The following is an 18,099-nucleotide window of genomic DNA, read 5'->3' as shown; positions in this document are numbered from 1 at the left end:
GTTCAATCAGAATCAATCAGAATGGAGCTGGAAGGGACCTTGGAGGTCTTCTAGTCCAACCACCTTCTCATGCAGGAGGCCCTATGCCAGTGATGGCAAATCATTTTTGGTTCGTGTGCCAAAAGGGATGGGTGTGGGTGTGCGCAGCCCCTCCCTGCACCCTGCCTTTTTGAAGCCTGGTAGGCGAAAAAAAAAAATCCCAAATGGGCAAACCGGAGGGTTGCACTCCAGAAGGTTCAAGGAAGCTTCATGAAGCTCCAGAGTGCAAATAACAGCAAACCGGAAGTTCAGGAAAAAATGCACTTCCGGTTTGCCCATTGTGTTGGTTTTATTGCACTCTGGGGCTTCAGGAAACTTCCCTGAACTCTCTGGAGTGCAAAAAACATCACAACGGCAACCCGGAAGTGCGTTTTTCCAAACTTCTGTTTTGTCCATTGGCTGATTATTATTTTTTTGCTTCCGGGGCTTCAGGGAAGCTTCCCTGAAGCGTTTGGAGGGTGAAACTGCCTTTCCCCATGCCAAAAATCATCTGGCCAGCGTGCACATGTGCTCTGGAGCTGACAGAGGGCAAAGTCTCGCATGCCCTCCGATATGGCTCCGCATGCCGCCTGTAACACGCGTGCCATAGATTCCCCATCACGGCCCTATACCATTTCAGATAGGTGGCTGTCCAAGCTTTTCTTAAAGATCTCCAATGATGAAGCACTCATGTCTGGAGGCAAGCGGCTCCAGTGGTTAATTGTCCTCACTGTTAGGAAATGTCTCCTTAATTCCAGATTGCTTCTCTTCTTGATTAGTTTCCATCCATTGTTTCTTGTCTTGCCTTCTGGTGCTTCAGAAGATAAATTGACTCCGCCTTCTTTGTGGCAGCCCCTCAAATACTGGAATACTGCTATCATGTCACCCCTTGTATTTCTTTTCTCTAGATTAGCCAAACCCAAATCCTGTAACCGATCTTCATATATTTTTGTCTCCAGGCTTTTAAACATTCTTAGTTGCTTTTCTTTGCACTTTTCCCCAAAGTCTCAACACCTTTTTTTCTAATCTGGTATCCAAGACTAGATGCAGGTATGATCTTACTAAGGATTTATAAAGTGGTACTAATACTTCATGTGATTTTTATTCCATGCCTCTGTTTATACGTGTAAGGATTGTATTAGCTTTTTTGGCTGCTGTCACATACTGCGGGCTCATGTTTAACTCATTGTCCACTAGGACTCCAAGGTCCCTCTCATAGTTACTCTTTTTGAGCCAGATTACTATGGACTGTCTCCTTGTTGACCTAGGGAATTACCACTGCTTCTGTACATTTTTCTTTTCTTTTTTTAAAAAAAAAAGATTTTTATTTACATATAAACAATTGCACAGATAAACATTTACAACTTACAGTACATTACTTACAGTACAGACAAAAAAGTAAAAGATGAGTATGTAATATATCTCCTCTCCCCTCCTGAGGCTGGCTTAATTGACAGCCTCCTTAATTTAATTCTTAGAGGTATTGTAACTAGTGGTCAATAGTATATAGTATGCAATATTACATTCTTTGGTTTTTGTTTTACTATTTGAAATCTTATATTCCATTAACTAAACATAGAAAAGAGTTATATTAAAGTTTAATTCTTAAGTTGTTTGTGTTTATTTGTAACGTTTATTGTCACGCAGCACTACTAGTAGTTATTCTTTTATTCAACCATGTATAAAAGTCATTCCATATTTGATAGTATTTTGAGTTATCTTGTTCTTTTAGCTCCATTGTGAGCTTGATTCAGCTCACAATGGAGCTGAATTCAGCACAGTCCAACATTTTTTTTATTAAGTTGCGTTTGTTCGGCATAACTTCATTTTTCCGGAATTGGGCTAAGGTTATTCTTGTTGCTGTTATTAAATAGTACTAAGATAGTACTATTCCTTTTTCATCTGTTTTTCAATAATACTTCATGTGATTTTTATTCTATGCCTCTGTTTATACGTCTAAGGATTGTATTAGCTTTTTTGGCTGCTGCCACACACTGCCGGCTCATGTTTAACTCATCGTCCACTAGGACTCCAAGGTCCCTCTCAAAGTTACTCTTTTTGAGCCAGATTACTATGGACTGTCTCCTTGTTGACCTAGGGAATTACCACTGCTTCTGTACATTTTTCATTCACTTTTCCAAAAGTCATCATGCTGATCCAATTCATCCCAGACCCTCTGCTTGAATGAGATGAGCTAAACCTAAAGATCAGTTGAAGGATACAAAAACCTTGATCATAGAGTAGCTCACTTGATGTGAGAAAGGATCCAGAAAGTTCAGTTTAGAGAAGCCCTGAGCAAATTATTTGAAGTAGAACTACATATTGAAGCCAGAGAGGAGCCATAGATACTCAAAGGTTCATCCTGGTTGCTTCAAGGCTCTCCCAAAGCATTATAAATATGCATTTACAAGTCCAGAAGACATTTCTCCTGAGTTCACTGGTGGAGAGAAGCAGCAGGCATTTCACCTCACCAATTATCCTGGCAACTGCCGGAAGAACTTCAGGAAAAGCTTTGAAGCAGCCTTGTGTCTTTGCTTGTTGCAATTATTTTTATACTCCCATATCCCAAAATTCTGAATTCAGTATCACATTCCATAAAATATCATAAAATCCACAAACCTTTCCAAACCAGAATAAGATTATACTAAACCTGGCAGCCCATTTCATCATTGAAATTTAGAATTAAAAGTCCCTTAAGAGAATGGTCTAGGGTTGTTAACCTGATCCTACGCAGCTTCTGCTTAGGCAATCTCACTCTACTCACAAGAGCCTACAAAACTTTTGCCAGACCCATCCTAGACTACTGCTCATCTGTCTGGAACCCATATCACATCTCAGACATCAACACCCTTGAAAATGTCCAAAGATATTTCACCAGAAGAGCCCTTCACTCCTCCACTCGAAACAGAATATCCTACGAAGATAGACTAACAATCCTGGGCCTTGAAAGCCTAGAACTATGGCGCCTAAAACACGATTTGAGTACTGTATTACCCACAAGATCATATGCTGCAACGTCCTACCAGTCAACGACTACTTCAGCTTCAACCGCAATAATACAAGAGCACGCAACAGATTCAAACTTAACACGAACCGCACCAAACTTGACTGTAAAAAATATGATTTCAACAATTGAGTTATCGAAGCGTGGAACTCATTACCGGACTCAATTGTGTCAACCCCTAACCCCCAACACTTCTCCCTTAGACTCTCCACGATTGACCTCTCCAGGTTCCTAAGGGGCCAGTAAGGGGCGTAAATAAGTGCACTGGAGTGCCTTTCGTCCCCTGTCCAATTATCTTTCCTTTCTTTTACCTAGCTTATATATTCTCTTCCTTTCATATATCCTCTCCTCTAAGTTCACTTTCACCCTCTTTTATATTATCACATGTCTATTTTTCTTCCTATGTATTTGTGTATTGGACAAATGAATAAATAAAATAAATAAATTTTCTTTTGTTGTCTAAGCTGAGAGCTAGAGGGCAGGGATACCTCTAAGGGCAAGTTGTTCCATTGTGTTGGGAGAAAAATGGATAAGGTCCTTGTCTCTTGCATCTCTCGAGAAATTGGGATTTTAAACATGCACTTCCTAGATGTTCATGTCAGACAGGCAAAATCCATTTAGAGAAGATAATGTTAGTTGCATCTTAAAAAAAAAATCCGGAGCATCCTATTGAATGATTTTCATGACACTGACTTACTTCATAAACATTCAGCTTTAATAATTATGCTTTTGTGGTGTTTGGACAGAGAAACTAATTTAGCTATACATGTCTATGTGGAACTGAGACGCCTAAATGGTTTCATGATGATGATGCTATAACAGGACCCCAGTCTTTCAGAACTTGAATGAAAATTCTGATGCCAAGATCCAGCCTAGTTAACAGGCATTCCTCTCATTTGCTTAATGTTTACACTATTGTATCAATACAGTACCTGTTAGGCAAGAACTTTTGCTACACACACAAAAAAAGGGATCAGACAATCACTACAACTGTTTGACACTTATTTAGCATTGACATTGTGTTAGATAAATGCCACGTTAGGCAGCACAATTAGCCATCTGTTGTTTTGAGCTGCATTGGTTCTTGTTTGACCGGTGCTTATCTCATTCCCCATCCAATGCAGAAGTCAAAAGTGGCAGTAAAACAGAACCACATTTTATGTGACGAATTTTAGAGGAGTCTGGCTTGGCTCCATGCTCTAATTTGAGAGCACTTTATTTGGGATGGGTGTTGTTCCTCCCATGCCTGGGAATATTTCTGAATATTGTACAGGTGTCAGCACTGATGAGCTGGATTGCCTGTGGGTACTTCACCCAAGATCAGTGCTTGTGTGCCAGCAGACAGCTCTTGCTACCTAATGTGGGAGGGTGCTTGCTACCAGAGCCTCCAGCTAGTGCCATAGAGCAGTTTCTTTCTCCCCCCACTCCCAAATGTTCACCTTTGTTTTAAAAGGATAGGTGCCTGAAAAAGTTACAATGTAAAAATCAAACTGGAATCAAAGGTGTAGGTTTCATAGGTTGTTGTAGGTGGCTCGTCAATGACAAGTTCTTAACAGCGTGTTGTGTTGACCTAGAATTCCCTAGGCATTACAATACAGTATTACCTCGTCTTACGAACCTTATTGGTTCCAGGGGGAGGTTCGTAAGACGAAAAGTTCATAAGACGAAACATTGTTTCCCATAGGAAACAATGTAAAATCAATTAATCCGTGCAACGAACACCCCCCCCCACAAAAAAAAAACACTGCCGCCCGGCTGTCACCTTTTGAAATAACCGGGGGGGGGGGGCTTCTCAGCGTCCTCCTGAACCCGAACGCCAAACCCGAACTTCAAGGTTTGGCGTTCGGGAGGCCGCCGAGAAGCCCCCCGGTTGTTTTAAAAGGTGACAGCCAGGCGGCGGGGCTTCTTGGCGGCTTCCTGAACGCCGAACCCGGATGTTCGGCAAAGGTTCGTGTTCGGGAGGCTGCTGGGAAGCCCCGCCACCCGGCTGTCACTTTTTAAAACAGCCGGGGGGCTTCCCAGCGTCCTCCTGAACCCGAACGCCAAACCCGAACTTTCGGGTTCGGCGTTCAGGAGGCCGCTGAGAAGCCCCGCCGCCCAGCTGTCATCTTTTGAAACAGCCGGGGGGCTTCTCGGCGGCCTCCCGAACGCCGAACCCGGAAGTTCGGGTTCAGGAGGACACTGAGAAGCCCCCCGGCTGTTTCAAAAAGCGACAGCCGTGCGGTGGGGCTTCTCGGCCACGGCGGGTTCATAAGAAGGAAAAAGTTCGTAAGAAGAGGCAAAAAATTTCTGAACCCGGGGTTCATATCTCGGATTGTTCGTAAGACGAGGGGTTCGTATCATGAGGTACCACTGTATTTCATTACACCAAGTCAAGCCTGCATAAGCTCCCATTTTTTTGTAGAAGTAATTTTGTGACTCTCCCTCCTACCTTACATTGTAAGAATTCAAGGCGTCCTGTGAATTATGACTCTAAGGCAGTGATGGCAAACCTTTTTTTTTCTCAGGTGCCGAAAGAGCGTGGGTGCGTGCTGTCACGCATGCGCGAGTGCCCACACTCATAATTCAATGCCTGGGTAGGGCGAACACAGCTTCCTCCGTCCCCAGGAGGCCCTTTGTGAGGCTGGAAATGGCCTCTTTCCCAACTTCTGGTGGGCCCAGTAGGCTTGGGTTTCGCCCTCCCCAAGGCTCCAAAGGCTTCCCTGGAGCCGGGAGAAGGTAAAAACACCCCACCAGAGGCTCTCTGGAAGCCAAAATCGCCCTCCCAGAGCCTCTGTGAGCCAAAAATCAGCTGGCCGGCACATACATGCATGTTGGAGCTGAGCTAGAGCAACTGCTTGCGTGCCAGCAGATATGGCTCCACTTGCCACCTGTAGCACCCATGCTATAAGTTTGCCATCACTGCTCTAAGGATTGTCAGAACGTTACTTTCTTTTTAAAAAAATGCTTTCATGCAAATTGCATGGGAGATAGAGGGATACGCTATCCCTGGCCTCCTTCCCGCAAACCAAAAATATGTTATCCTTAGCGTATCCTGGCTGGAAACCAAGATGAGGACCCGGATTGTGGGGGCAATATGCCGGCTCTGTTAAAAAGTACTATTGCTAACACGTTGTAAGCTGCCCTGAGTCTAAGGAGAAGGACGTCATAAAAATCAATCAATCCATCAATCAAACAAACAAACAAACAAATAAACAAATAAATAAATGTGTTAGCTTTTACTTTTGGGTCTTTGGATAGTTTCTGTTTTGGGAGGGCGGTTTCCTGCACACTATGGCAGGCAGAGGTGAAGCTGGGGGGAGGTTTGACAGGAGTGCTCTTCTAAGTACTATTTGTAAGAGTGGCTAAGCTTCCAGCATTTGGAGTGCTTGATAAAGTGAGCAAGCTCTGGATTTCAGTGCCATGCCTGTCAAGTGGTAATAAGGTAGCCCTGCTGTTTCTTTCAGAGCAATAAATACAGCTTATTAAAAAACCACTGTGAATCTCTGTCCAAACATGTGAGAGCTTGCTTAATTGTTGAAGGTGCCTTGTCTCTTTATCCTAGCTTTGGAAGCTAGGACACACAGGAAGTGAGGCTCTTTTCCCCCTTTCTTTGTAATGAGCAGAAGGCTTTCCAATTAGGGTAAAATGTGCTATCGCTATCAACTATTCCTATGACGAAACAGTGCGATGGCCCATTGCATACCTGTGGCTAACCTTGGCTTTCTTGGTTCTCAGTTTCTCCATTGTCTTGTGTCAGTAAGTGGATCCAAAGAACAGTTCTTGGTATGTTTGCTCCAAGTCCTCCTAGGCATTGCCTTGAGGCTTATTGTTGCATCTAACTTAGTTTAATGACAGATTGTGTGTGTTTCTGTGCCCTTTCCATATGCCCTTTTGGAAAGAAAAAATAGCAGAGCTGTAGAAAAAAACCCACTCTTGTTGTCCTCTCTGGCCAGTGAAAAGAATTGAAAAATTCAGGGACTTTGTTAGAAAACAAAACCACCCCCTTCTAAACTTAAAAGGTAGAATATCCATGAACTGACAAAGATAGGACATACTAAGACTAAATTATGGAAGGATGAAAAAACAGTAAACGAAGACCCTATTAGGATACAGTAAAAGGAGATTAAGGGTTCTTCCCTATAGCTCGGTTAAAGTGCTCCCCCCCTCCCCCCTGTTTTGGAAATCTGCAGAAAACATATTGCTGTCCATATGCCAGTCCCTGTTGTTTTTGTTGTGGCTTGTAGCTGAAAGATACAATATATCCAAGTATATTGGTTTAGGATTTAGTTATCTCTGGAATACATTTAGAAAAATTGGAATCCTTGAATTGAGAGTTACATTCATTTAAAATCTAAACACAGGTCAGAAAACTACAGAAGATGACAAAACACACTGATTGAGACAAGGCTGTATCCTCTCCCCTTATTCAATTTATATGGGGAATGTATATTGGGGAGGTCAATGGATTGGAAGAAGATGAGCAAGGTTTTAAAATTAGAGGAAGAAACATTAATGCCCTATACTCTGCTGCTGGTGATGCTACTAAGTAAAGTGGCAAAGAATCAGCGAGCTCTCATAATGAAAATGAAGGTGCATGGTTGGAAAAAAATGGACTGAAATTAAAAATAAAGAAGACCAAATCAGCAGGTTCAGTAATCAACCTGACAATGAAGATATTGGTTAGTTTCTGCCTTTGGAGTTCAGCTATCGACAATAAAGGAACCCAATACTGAAGAAATATGCTGCAGACTACACTTGGCAGGGTAGCTGTCAAAGCCTTAAAAATATTTTCAAATGCCATGATGTTTGTATACTTATAAATAGTATAATTGCGCAGGCAGTGGTCTCCCTATGATGCTCCAGGGAAGCAAAAGTTGGACTTTGCAGAAACAAAATAGAAAGAAAAGCTTTTTAACTTCAGTTTTTAAGACTCCTGAAAATGCTCTGGCTAGCTAAGAAAATGAACAATAATAAAACAAAATAATTAAACAAAATCTAGACTTCTAACTTAAGGCACAGATGACAAGGCTCAAATTATCATACTTTGGACATATTATGGGAAGACTTTGACTTCATAGAGACTTGATCTCTCCTGAAAAAGAAACATGTTCTAGTAACTTTCAGTTTATTTATTTATTTTTATTTATTTATTTAATTGGATTTGTATGCCACCCCTCTCCGAGGACAAGGGGCGGCTCACAGCATATACAGAAAAACAACAACAACAACAACAACAACAACAACAACAACAATAATAATAATAATAATAATAATAATAATAATAACTTATTAGATTTGTATGCCACCCCTCTCCGAATACTTGGGGCGGCTCACAACAATGATAAAAACAATATTATAGTGAAACAAATCTAATATTAAAAAGAAATATATAAAAATGTATTATATTAAAACCAGACAACACATACATATCAAACATAAAATATAAAGAGCCTGGGGAAAAGATGTCTCAAATCCCCATGCCTGGCGGTATAGGTGGGTCTTGAGTAGTTTACGAAATACAAGGAGGGTGGGGGCAGTTCTAATCTCCGGGGGGAGTTGATTCCAGAGGGTCGGGGCCGCCACAGAGAAGACTCTTCCCCTGGGGCCCACCAGACGGCATTGTTTAGTCGATGGGACCTGGAGAAGGCCAACTCTGTGGGACCTTATTGGTCGCTGGGATTCGTGTGGTAACAGGCGGTTCAATCCAATTAATACATTAAAAAATAGTCTTTAAAATTCTAATTAAAAAGAAAAAAAACATTAATATCATTCATTCAACAATCAAACTAAAGCATTCATTGGTCAGGGGGGAAGATCTAAGGAACCCCAGGCCTGGCGGCAAAGATGAGTTTTTAAACTCTTCCGGAAGGCGAGGAGGGTGGGGGCAGTGAAAATCTCCGGAGGGAGCTGATTCCAGAGGGCTGGGTCCCCCACAGAGAAGGCTCTTCCCCTGGGTCCTGCCAGCTGATATTGTTTGGCTGACAGGACCCTAAGGAGACCAACTCTGTGGGACCTCACTAGTCGCTGGGATTCGTGCGGCAGAAGGCGGTCTCGGAGATAATCTGGTCCTGTGCCATGTAGGGATTTGTAGGTCATAATCTACACTTTGAATTGTGTCCGGTTGGCTTGTTTCTTTGGCCGGTTAAAAAGGAACTCCCAATTGCACCATTTCCCCTTACAATTCTAATGACGATTACTCTTATCTATTCTGTGTGGTCTTGGTGCTGCTATATGTATGAACAGGGAAGTTTATTTTGAAATGGGAGCATTCTTCCCATAGAGCCATCAGGAATCCTATATTGAGATTTTTTTCCTCCTCTGCCTACAGTATGGCACCTTTACAACTTATAGACTTCAACTCCCAGAATTCCTGGATCAGGAAGCCCACATTATAAAGGTGCTATAATTGCCCATCCCTGGTTTAGATACTCACTTGTGGCAATAACTGTGTTTTTCTAAAATGCCCCACATTTGCATTTATCATTTGATAAACTGCATTCTCAAATCCCCCGAGTCTCCATTCTCCGAGTCTTCGGAGAGGGGCGGCATACAAATCTAAATAATAAATAAATTCTTAGTTCCTCAACAACAGGAGCAAAAAGGCTCCTGTTCCTTAAAAGGCCATGTTGCAGCCATTGCCTGTTTTTCATGGTTTACCTGGTATTTCTACAACCCAATAAAAGTTTGTATGGAACTGAAGTTCATACCTATACCTCGTGGTTGGGTTTTGTTTTTGTTTTTGTTTTCAAAAATTGAGTTTCCTCTGTAATCAAAGCAATCTCGGATTGATTTTACTTTCCATGAATTATTTTTCTCTATAGTCAGATATCAAGCGCTTTCACCAGTCTGATGACCTCCAGATGTGGAGGAGGTTGGGAATAATGATTTGTAGAAAAAAGAGAGAGCTCCTTTGTCACTTGTCATAGTGGGTTAGTTGAGGACCCCTCACTATACAGTTAAAATGTTTGAATGACAGAATGGAGACGTTTGGTGTACCAGACTCCCAAACCTTTCAGGCTACAGTAATTCCAAAATACTGTAATTTTATCCCACAGAAGTAAAAAAAGCCTCATGTTTAATAACCGGTGGCAAACAAGAACCGCCTCTGGGCAAAACAGAGGGGAAAACATATGCTGCCTTCTGTATTGTGGAACTTGTCTCTGAGTGTCAGCTATCCAAAAGTGGACCTCGAGTTTGAAAGCACGGGGCGTCTGTTGCCTCTATTGCTTTGCACGAAAGGGGGGATCGGCAGCTGTAGTCTTTTTATTTATTTTATTTATTTATTCATTTGTCCAATACACAAATATATAGGAAGAAAAATAGACATGTAGTAATAATATATATAAGGGTAAAGTGAACTTAGAGGAGAGGATATATGAAAGAAAGAAAATATATATGTTAAGTGAGAGAAAGGAAAGACAATTGGACAGGGGACGAAAGGCACACCAGTGCACTTATGTACGCCCCTTCTAATCTTCTTCTACTCCTGCTCCTGTAGATTTTTCCCAAGCAAAGCCTCTGTTTTTGCCCTGTGCCTGCCGTTTGCAAAAGCTACCACACAGATTGTGTTTGGTTTCAGGCAAATTTAGACTTAGCTGCTCCAACTCTGAGGAGTTCGCTTGGTTTGCCTGGGGCTGAACGGTGGGGGTTGACTGGGCTCTGAACCTTAAGCTCAGTTCCTCCCTCTCCACTTTTCCCATTTTGCTTTGCATGTTTGGAGAGAAGGAGTGACTCAAAGGCAGAGAGAGAAGATTTGGGCTGCCTGCCAGTCCCTTGGTGCTGTGCTGTGACCTGCTGCTATGGGCACCCTCCACCCCCACCCCATAGCTGTCTTCGCTCCCTTTGTCTGGAACTGGCCTGTTTCCTGAGCCAGGCCTTTGAATCGTTCTCCAGCTACTGTAGTCAAGGCCTTCCCACAACAACACTGCCACTGGTGACCCTTGGGTTGTCCCTGCAAGGGACGAGGAGGAATGTGCGGGATAGACCAGCCTCACGATGGATGAAAAGGGGAGAGAGACAGTCCAGGGGGAAAAAAAGTTCACACTGTGTTAGTTAAAAGGCAAACGTGTGGAGGGTTTTTCTTTTTAAAAAAATGCATTTCTGAAAAGAAGCCTGAGAATTTGTACCATACAGTGGTACCTCTACTTACGAACTTAATTCGTTCCATGACCAGGTTCTTAAGTAGAAAGCTTTGTAAGAAGAAGCAATTTTCCGCATAGGAATCAATTTAAAAGCAAATAATGTGTGTGATTGGGGAAACCACAGGGAGGGTGGAGGCCCTGTTTCCTCCCAGGAGATTCCTAGAGAGGCCCCACAGAGGCTTCTCCCCCCCTTTTCTGGCCCTGTTTCCTCCCAGGAGATTCCTAGAGAGGCCCCACAGAGGCTTCTCCCCCCCCTTTTCCGGCCCTGTTTCCTCCCAGGAGATTCCTAGAGAGGCCCCACAGAGTCTTCTCCCCCCCCCCTTTTCTGGCCCTGTTTCCTCCCAGGAGATTCGTAGAGAGGCCCCACAGAGGCTTCTCCTCCCCTTTTCCGGCCCTGTTTCCTCCTAGGAGATTCCTAGAGAGGCCCCGCGGAGGCTTCTCCCTGCCTTTTCCGGTTACAGTTTCGGAGGCTTGCATTTATAAGTGGAAAATGGTTCTTGAGAAGAAACAAAAAAATCTTGAACATCCAGTTCTTATCTAGAAAAGTTTGTAAGTAGAGGCGTTCTTAGGTAGAGGCACCACTGTATTTTAAAGAGATATATACTTAAATTGCCATCTGAAATGTAAATGGTATCCTCATAAGCAGGATCAACATTTTATACCTGAAGAAGAAAAATAATATCAAAAGCAGCGGTAAAAAAAAATAAATAGCAAGGACAAAGAGTGGCCTCCAACCCTCGAAATGACGGCTACAAATCAAGTTAATTTGAATTTTTCTACATGCTTTAGTAACTGTCTCCAGAAAGGAAAAAAGAAAAAAAAATACAGATTTTTAATCTGACAGATTCATCTGTTCAACAGTTTTCCAAAATAGATACCTCTGGTTAAGTCATGATTACTCTTTTCCTGATTTCGTAGATGCTTATCTGTTCACATTTTCCTAAACAGGCGCCTTGTCAAGAGTCTCTTTGTGAGATATTCTGTCCCTCCAGCGGTGTATAGAATGAAAAGTATAAGTGGGGAGAATGCTAGATAACAAGATTTTATTTTTATTTAGTAAGAAAATGCACACCTTTAAGTTCTACATAGTCTGACAGTTCAATAGGCATTTTGCAAAACAGTAGCGCAAATTGCTTTGAGGGCTCTTAATGTAACTGGAGATGTTTTTAAGGTGAAATCTAGCACAAACCTATCTTAACAATAGACAACAGTTGGATATGTTCCTTGTTTCTGAATGGGGTTTCGGTAAGGAAAAAAATGGAAAAAAGAATGCAAACTACGATGATAGGATTACTTAAAGGAAGTTATCATCTGGTTCCCCTTCTCCCTTTTCTGCAATTTTCATGAACGAAAAAGACAATTGCATAACAAGAACTAAAATAAATTAGAAATCAAAATAAAGAATAATTTCACAACAGCATATGAAATTTAAAGGTATAAATAAATTTTGCTGTGGCTGTCAGCTGCTAATCACTTATCCCAGCTCTGGTTCTTCTCATTCTGGAACGTGTAATTATTAAAGGCTTGATTTTAAGCAGGTATTTGTGCCATTTTGAGAGTTTTATTTGAAATTTGGTTTGTGTTTGTAAATAACATGCTGCTTGAGGTCTTCATTAGCAATATATTCCATTGCATCCAGACATGTATCTTTCCATAGCTTTGATTACTTATTATCGGCAAACAGTGTAGTTTTTACAAAATCAATATCTGCCCACTGTTGCTGAAAAAAAAATCTAATTTCGCAAAGGATGCTGCTTGTGAATTGATTGTGTGCCATCAAGTTGGTGTTGTTTCTTTGTGACCACATACCATATTTTTAGGGGTATACATGTTTTTTGGGGTGTACAGTATTTGACCATTTGCAATAAACTTAACTGCTTTGGAGGGAATGAAATTAGACTCTTGTCAGGACACTGTTCCTTCTAGACACAAGAACATTTCCCCCCGAATGCCATCACTCTGCTAAACAAATAAATTTATTTATTTATTTATTCATTTGTCCAATACACAAATACATAGGAAGAAAAATAGACATGTAGTAATATATACATAAGGGTAAAAGTGAACTTAGAGGAGAGGGCATCTGAAAGGAAGAAAATATATATGATAAGTGAGAGAAAGGAAAGACAATTGGACAGGGGACGAAAGGCACACCAGTGCACTTATGTACGCCCCTTACTGGCCTCTTAGGAACCTGGAGAATTCCCTCAACACTGTCAAACTATTAAGTCTGTACAATTAATCTTCTCTTCATTCTTGTCGCCCATCTCCTCCCACAAATGACTGTATGATTGTAACTTTGTTGCTTGTATCTTTATGATTTATATTGACTGGTTCCTAATATGATTTGATTGCTTATTTGTACCTGGACTATCATCAAGTATTGTATCTTACGATTCTTAACGAATCTATCTTTTATGTACACTGAGAGCATGTGCACCAAGACAAATTCCTTGTGTGTCAAATCCCACTTGGCCAATAAAATTCTATTCTATTCTATTCTATTCTATTCTATTCTAGCTGTGCTGCTAAAATTTGATAGTCTGTTATGTTACGTTGTATTTTTTGCTAAATGTTTTCATTTCTCCCTCTTCTCTGTCTTGAACGGGTCGGTGCAATCCACTCAGAGGTGTTATTTCTGTAATTGCATTTTGCGGAAGAGTATCTTCCAACTATTTTGGGAAAATAGACTCTTCATTATACACATAGCTACTGGTGGCGAGGTGGCATCTTTGCAACTTGATATTTATCATAATAGAGCCAACCCTAGTTGTGATTTGTGGTTTACACCTTGTACAGGTATGTTTGTGGGTTTTCATGCGTTTGATGGTAGAGAGACTAAGGGTTCACTTCAGTTCCATTCATGTTGTTTATTTACGTAAACAGAAAACCTACCCAGGAAATGTTTTTGCAGTGATAGTGAAACAAGTGTTAAGACCCCGTTAGAAATTATACAAGCAGAGGAAAGTTGATTTCTTTTTCTCATATTTTCTCATATTGACTAAGAAAGGAACAGAAGGATTTAGATTGAGTTGCCTGATAGGGCTGTTTAAATTCCTTTCTCAGAACAGTTAAGGAAATGGGTGCTGCAAAATACTTAATTATGGCCAAGAGCTGACAGGTGTTGTTGAAGAATAGCAAAGTCAGAAGAAAACCAACTTGTTCACTTTTCACAGGAAAAAGGCTAACTTTGCTCCATGTTCATTCATTCATTCATTCATTCATTCATTCATTCATTCAAGTATACATAGATATAACACTGTTTATATGGGTTTACATGATATGGGTACTAATAAGAGGGAAGCAAGGTCCCTCAGGCAGAGAATGAGGGGATGTTCAAAGGGGAAGTTGTCGTAAATGTCACCAAACCATCAAGTACAGTTAGTAGAAATAAAAAGAGGACACATTTTCTTGTGGGTGATTCGACCGTTAGAGGTGTTGATTTGGGACAGAGCAAGGATGTGGTGAAGGTGCTGAGGTGTCTCCCAGGGACCACTGCCAGCAGGGACAGGAGGCGGATTACAAACATTGTTAAGACTGTGAGTAAAGGTAATAACGTTGATGTGGTGGTGCATCTTGGCACAAATGATTTGTCCCAGAGAAATGTTAATGTAGTAAAAAGAGATTTTCAATGTCTAAGTGTGGAGCTGGGTAAAATAACTGATTCAGTGACTTTCTCAGAGGTGTTACCGGTTTGTGGCCAAGAGGATAAAACAACGTGTATCAGAGAGTTTAATGTGTGGTTAAGGCAGTGGTGTAAAGCTGAAGGTTTTGGCTATGTAAGTCATGATGTCAGTAGGTGGTCTAATAAGGAGTTGTTTAAGAGGGATGGTTTGCATCCATCATACAGAGGTACCCAGGTGCTCGGTGAGGAATTCAGAACTTTTTTGGACAGGCATTTAAACTAGGTAAAGGGGACAGAGATGTAACTGATGTGGGTGATTTCTGTCCCCGACCAATGAGGATAAAGCAGTTTTTGGAAGCTTATGAAAAGGGAGCTGCAAATAATATAGATGTAGTTGTTGATGATAAGGGGCAAACTAATAACGAAAATAATGTTCTTCGGGTAATGTGCACAAATGCTCGAAGCTTGAGCAACAAGCTCTGTGAATTAATGGCCATAATATCTAGAGATAATTTGGACCTGGTTGCCATAACTGAGACATGGTTTAAGGATTCTAATGAATGGGAAATATCCATACCAGGATATACACTGTATAGGAAGGATAGAATAGAGAGAAGGGGAGGTGGAGTAGCCATTTATATTAAAGAAAGTCTAAAAACAACACTAATTCAAAATACGTGTCAAGATCTAGAGACTCTCTGGATTTGCATGCAAAATAAAGAAGGTTCTGTCATTAGAATTGGGGTGATCTATAGGCCTCCAGGGCAATCCGAGGAATATGACAACAAGATGGTGGATGAAATTACCCAAATGGCAGTAAAGGGAGATATTGTGGTTATGGGTGATTTCAACATGCCTGATGTTGACTGGAATATCCCCAGTGCCCTTACATGCAAAAGTAAGAATATAGTAGAGGCCTTTACAGGAGCAGCTCTGGCACAGCTGGTTAAGACACCAACTAGAGGGGAGAATATTCTAGATTTAGTTTTTACGAATGGGAATTGGGTTTCAGATGTCAAGGTGGGAGAGAATTTAGGTTGCAGTGACCATCTATGTTTGTGGTTTGATGTAAAAACTCATTGTGAGCAATCCTATAATGCAACCAAAGTATTGGATTTCAGAAAAACAAATTTTAATGCAATGGGGGAATATTTAGATAATGAATTAAAGGGGAGGGATAAAATGGCAGGAGCGAGCATCCAGTGGACTGTATTAAAAAAGGCCATCTTAAAAGCCACTGGACTGTATGTAAGACAAATAACTAAAGGTAAAAGGAAGAAGAAACCGCTATGGTTTAGCAATGATGTAAGGGCTATAGTCAATGAAACAAAGGCTGCCTATAGGAGGTATAAAGAGTCTGGAAGTATAGCTGATAGGGAGGTGTATAAAATGAGACAGAAGGAGGCGAAACAGATAATATATGCTGCTAAAGCCTCAAAAGAGGAAGAAATTGCCAAATCTGTAAAGAAGGGGGATAAAACCTTCTTCAGATATATTAGTGATAAGAAGAAGAAAAACTGCGGCATCACGAAGCTTAGTACTGGGAGTAGTACATGCATTAATGGGAATAAGGAGATCGCTGACCATTTCAATAGCTACTTCTGTTCAGTTTTCTCAAAAGACACCTTACAAAATAATACTATAGAGGGATATAGCATTGCTTCCAGCTGTACGGATTCAGCTCCAGTGATCTTAGAAGCCGATGACTTAGAAGAACTTGAACTATTAAAGATAAATAAGGCAATGGGTCCAGATGGCATCCACCCCAGAGTTCTTAAAGAACTCAGATCTGTCATTACTACCCCCCTGACTGATTTGTTTAACCAATCCTTGTTAACAGGAGAAGTTCCTGAGGATTGGAGAATGGCCAGTGTTGTGCCAATTCACAAGAAGGGCAGTAGAGAAGAAGCTGGTAACTACAGGCCAGTTAGCTTGACATCAGTGGTAGTTAAAATGATGGAGACTCTACTCAAAAAGAGGATAAATCAGCACCTAAAAAACAATAACTTATTGGACCCAAATCAGCATGGCTTTACTGAAGGCAAATCATGTCAGACTAATCTCATTGATTTCTTTGACTATGTCACAAAGGTGTTGGATGAAGGTGGTGCCGTGGATATTGCCTACCTGGACTTCAGCAAAGCCTTTGATACTGTTCCACATAAAGAGCTGATAGATAAATTAGTGAAGATTGGACTTAATCCCTGGATAGTTCAATGGATTTGCAGCTGGCTGAAGCGTAGACATCAGAGAGTTATTGTTAATGGCGAGTATTCTGAGCAGAGTCAGGTTACAAGCGGTGTGCCACAGGGGTCTGTTCTGGGTCCTATTCTTTTTAATATGTTTGTGAGTGACATAGGGGAAGGTTTGGTAGGGAAGGTTTGCCTATTTGCCAATGACTCTAAAGTGTGCAATAGGGTTGATATTCCTGGAGGCGTCTGTAATATGGTAAATGATTTAGCTTTACTAGATAAATGGTCAAAGAAATGGAAACTGCAGTTTAATGTTTCCAAATGTAAAATAATGCACTTGGGGAAAAGGAATCCTCAATCTGAGTATTGTATTGGCAGTTCTGTGTTAGCAAATACTTCAAAGGAAAAGGATTTAGGGGTAGTGATTTCTGACAGTCTCAAAATGGGTGAACAGTGCAGTCAGGCGGTAGGGAAAGCAAGTAGGGTGCTTGGCTGCATAGCTAGAGGTATAACAAGCAGGAAGAGGGAGATTATGATCCCGCTATATAGAATGCTGGTGAGACCACATTTGGAATACTGTGTTCAGTTCTGGAGACCTCACCTACAAAAAGATATTGACAAAATTGAACGGGTCCAAAGACGGGCTACAAGAATGGTGGAAGGTCTTAAGCATAAAACGTATCAGGAAAGACTTAATGAACTCAATCTGTATAGTCTGGAGGACAGAAGGAAAAGGGGGGACATGATCGAAACATTTAGATATGTTAAAGGGTTAAATAAGGTTCAGGAGGGAAGTGTTTTTAATAGGAAAGTGAACCCAAGAACAAGGGGACACAATCTGAAGTTAGTTGGGGGAAAGATCAAAAGCAACCTGAGAAAATATTATTTTTCTGAAAGAGTAGTAGATCCTTGGAACAAACTTCCAGCAGACGTGGTAGATAAATCCACAGTAACTGAATTTAAACATGCCTGGGATAAACATATATCCATCCTAAGATAAAATACAGAAAATAGTATAAGGGCAGACTAGATGGACCATGAGGTCTTTTTCTGCCGTCAGACTTCTATGTTTCTATGTTTCTATGTAACATTAGGACAGGGATGGTAGGCAGCTGATGCACTTATGCATGTCCCTTA

At 41.1% G+C, this 18,099-nt stretch overlaps 1 protein-coding gene across 5 annotated transcripts in view; it reads left to right on the top strand.

The window, feature by feature from the left end:
- Positions 1-18,099, top strand: part of CELSR2 (cadherin EGF LAG seven-pass G-type receptor 2) — a 141,857-nt gene that overhangs the window by 65,296 nt on the left and 58,462 nt on the right. The window lies entirely within an intron of this gene.

Source organism: Erythrolamprus reginae, chromosome 3 (assembly GCF_031021105.1).
Source record: "Erythrolamprus reginae isolate rEryReg1 chromosome 3, rEryReg1.hap1, whole genome shotgun sequence".
Lineage (NCBI taxonomy): Eukaryota > Metazoa > Chordata > Lepidosauria > Squamata > Dipsadidae > Erythrolamprus > Erythrolamprus reginae.
Note: the sequence above shows the minus strand (reverse complement) of the source record. Positions and strands in the feature narration are given on the sequence as shown.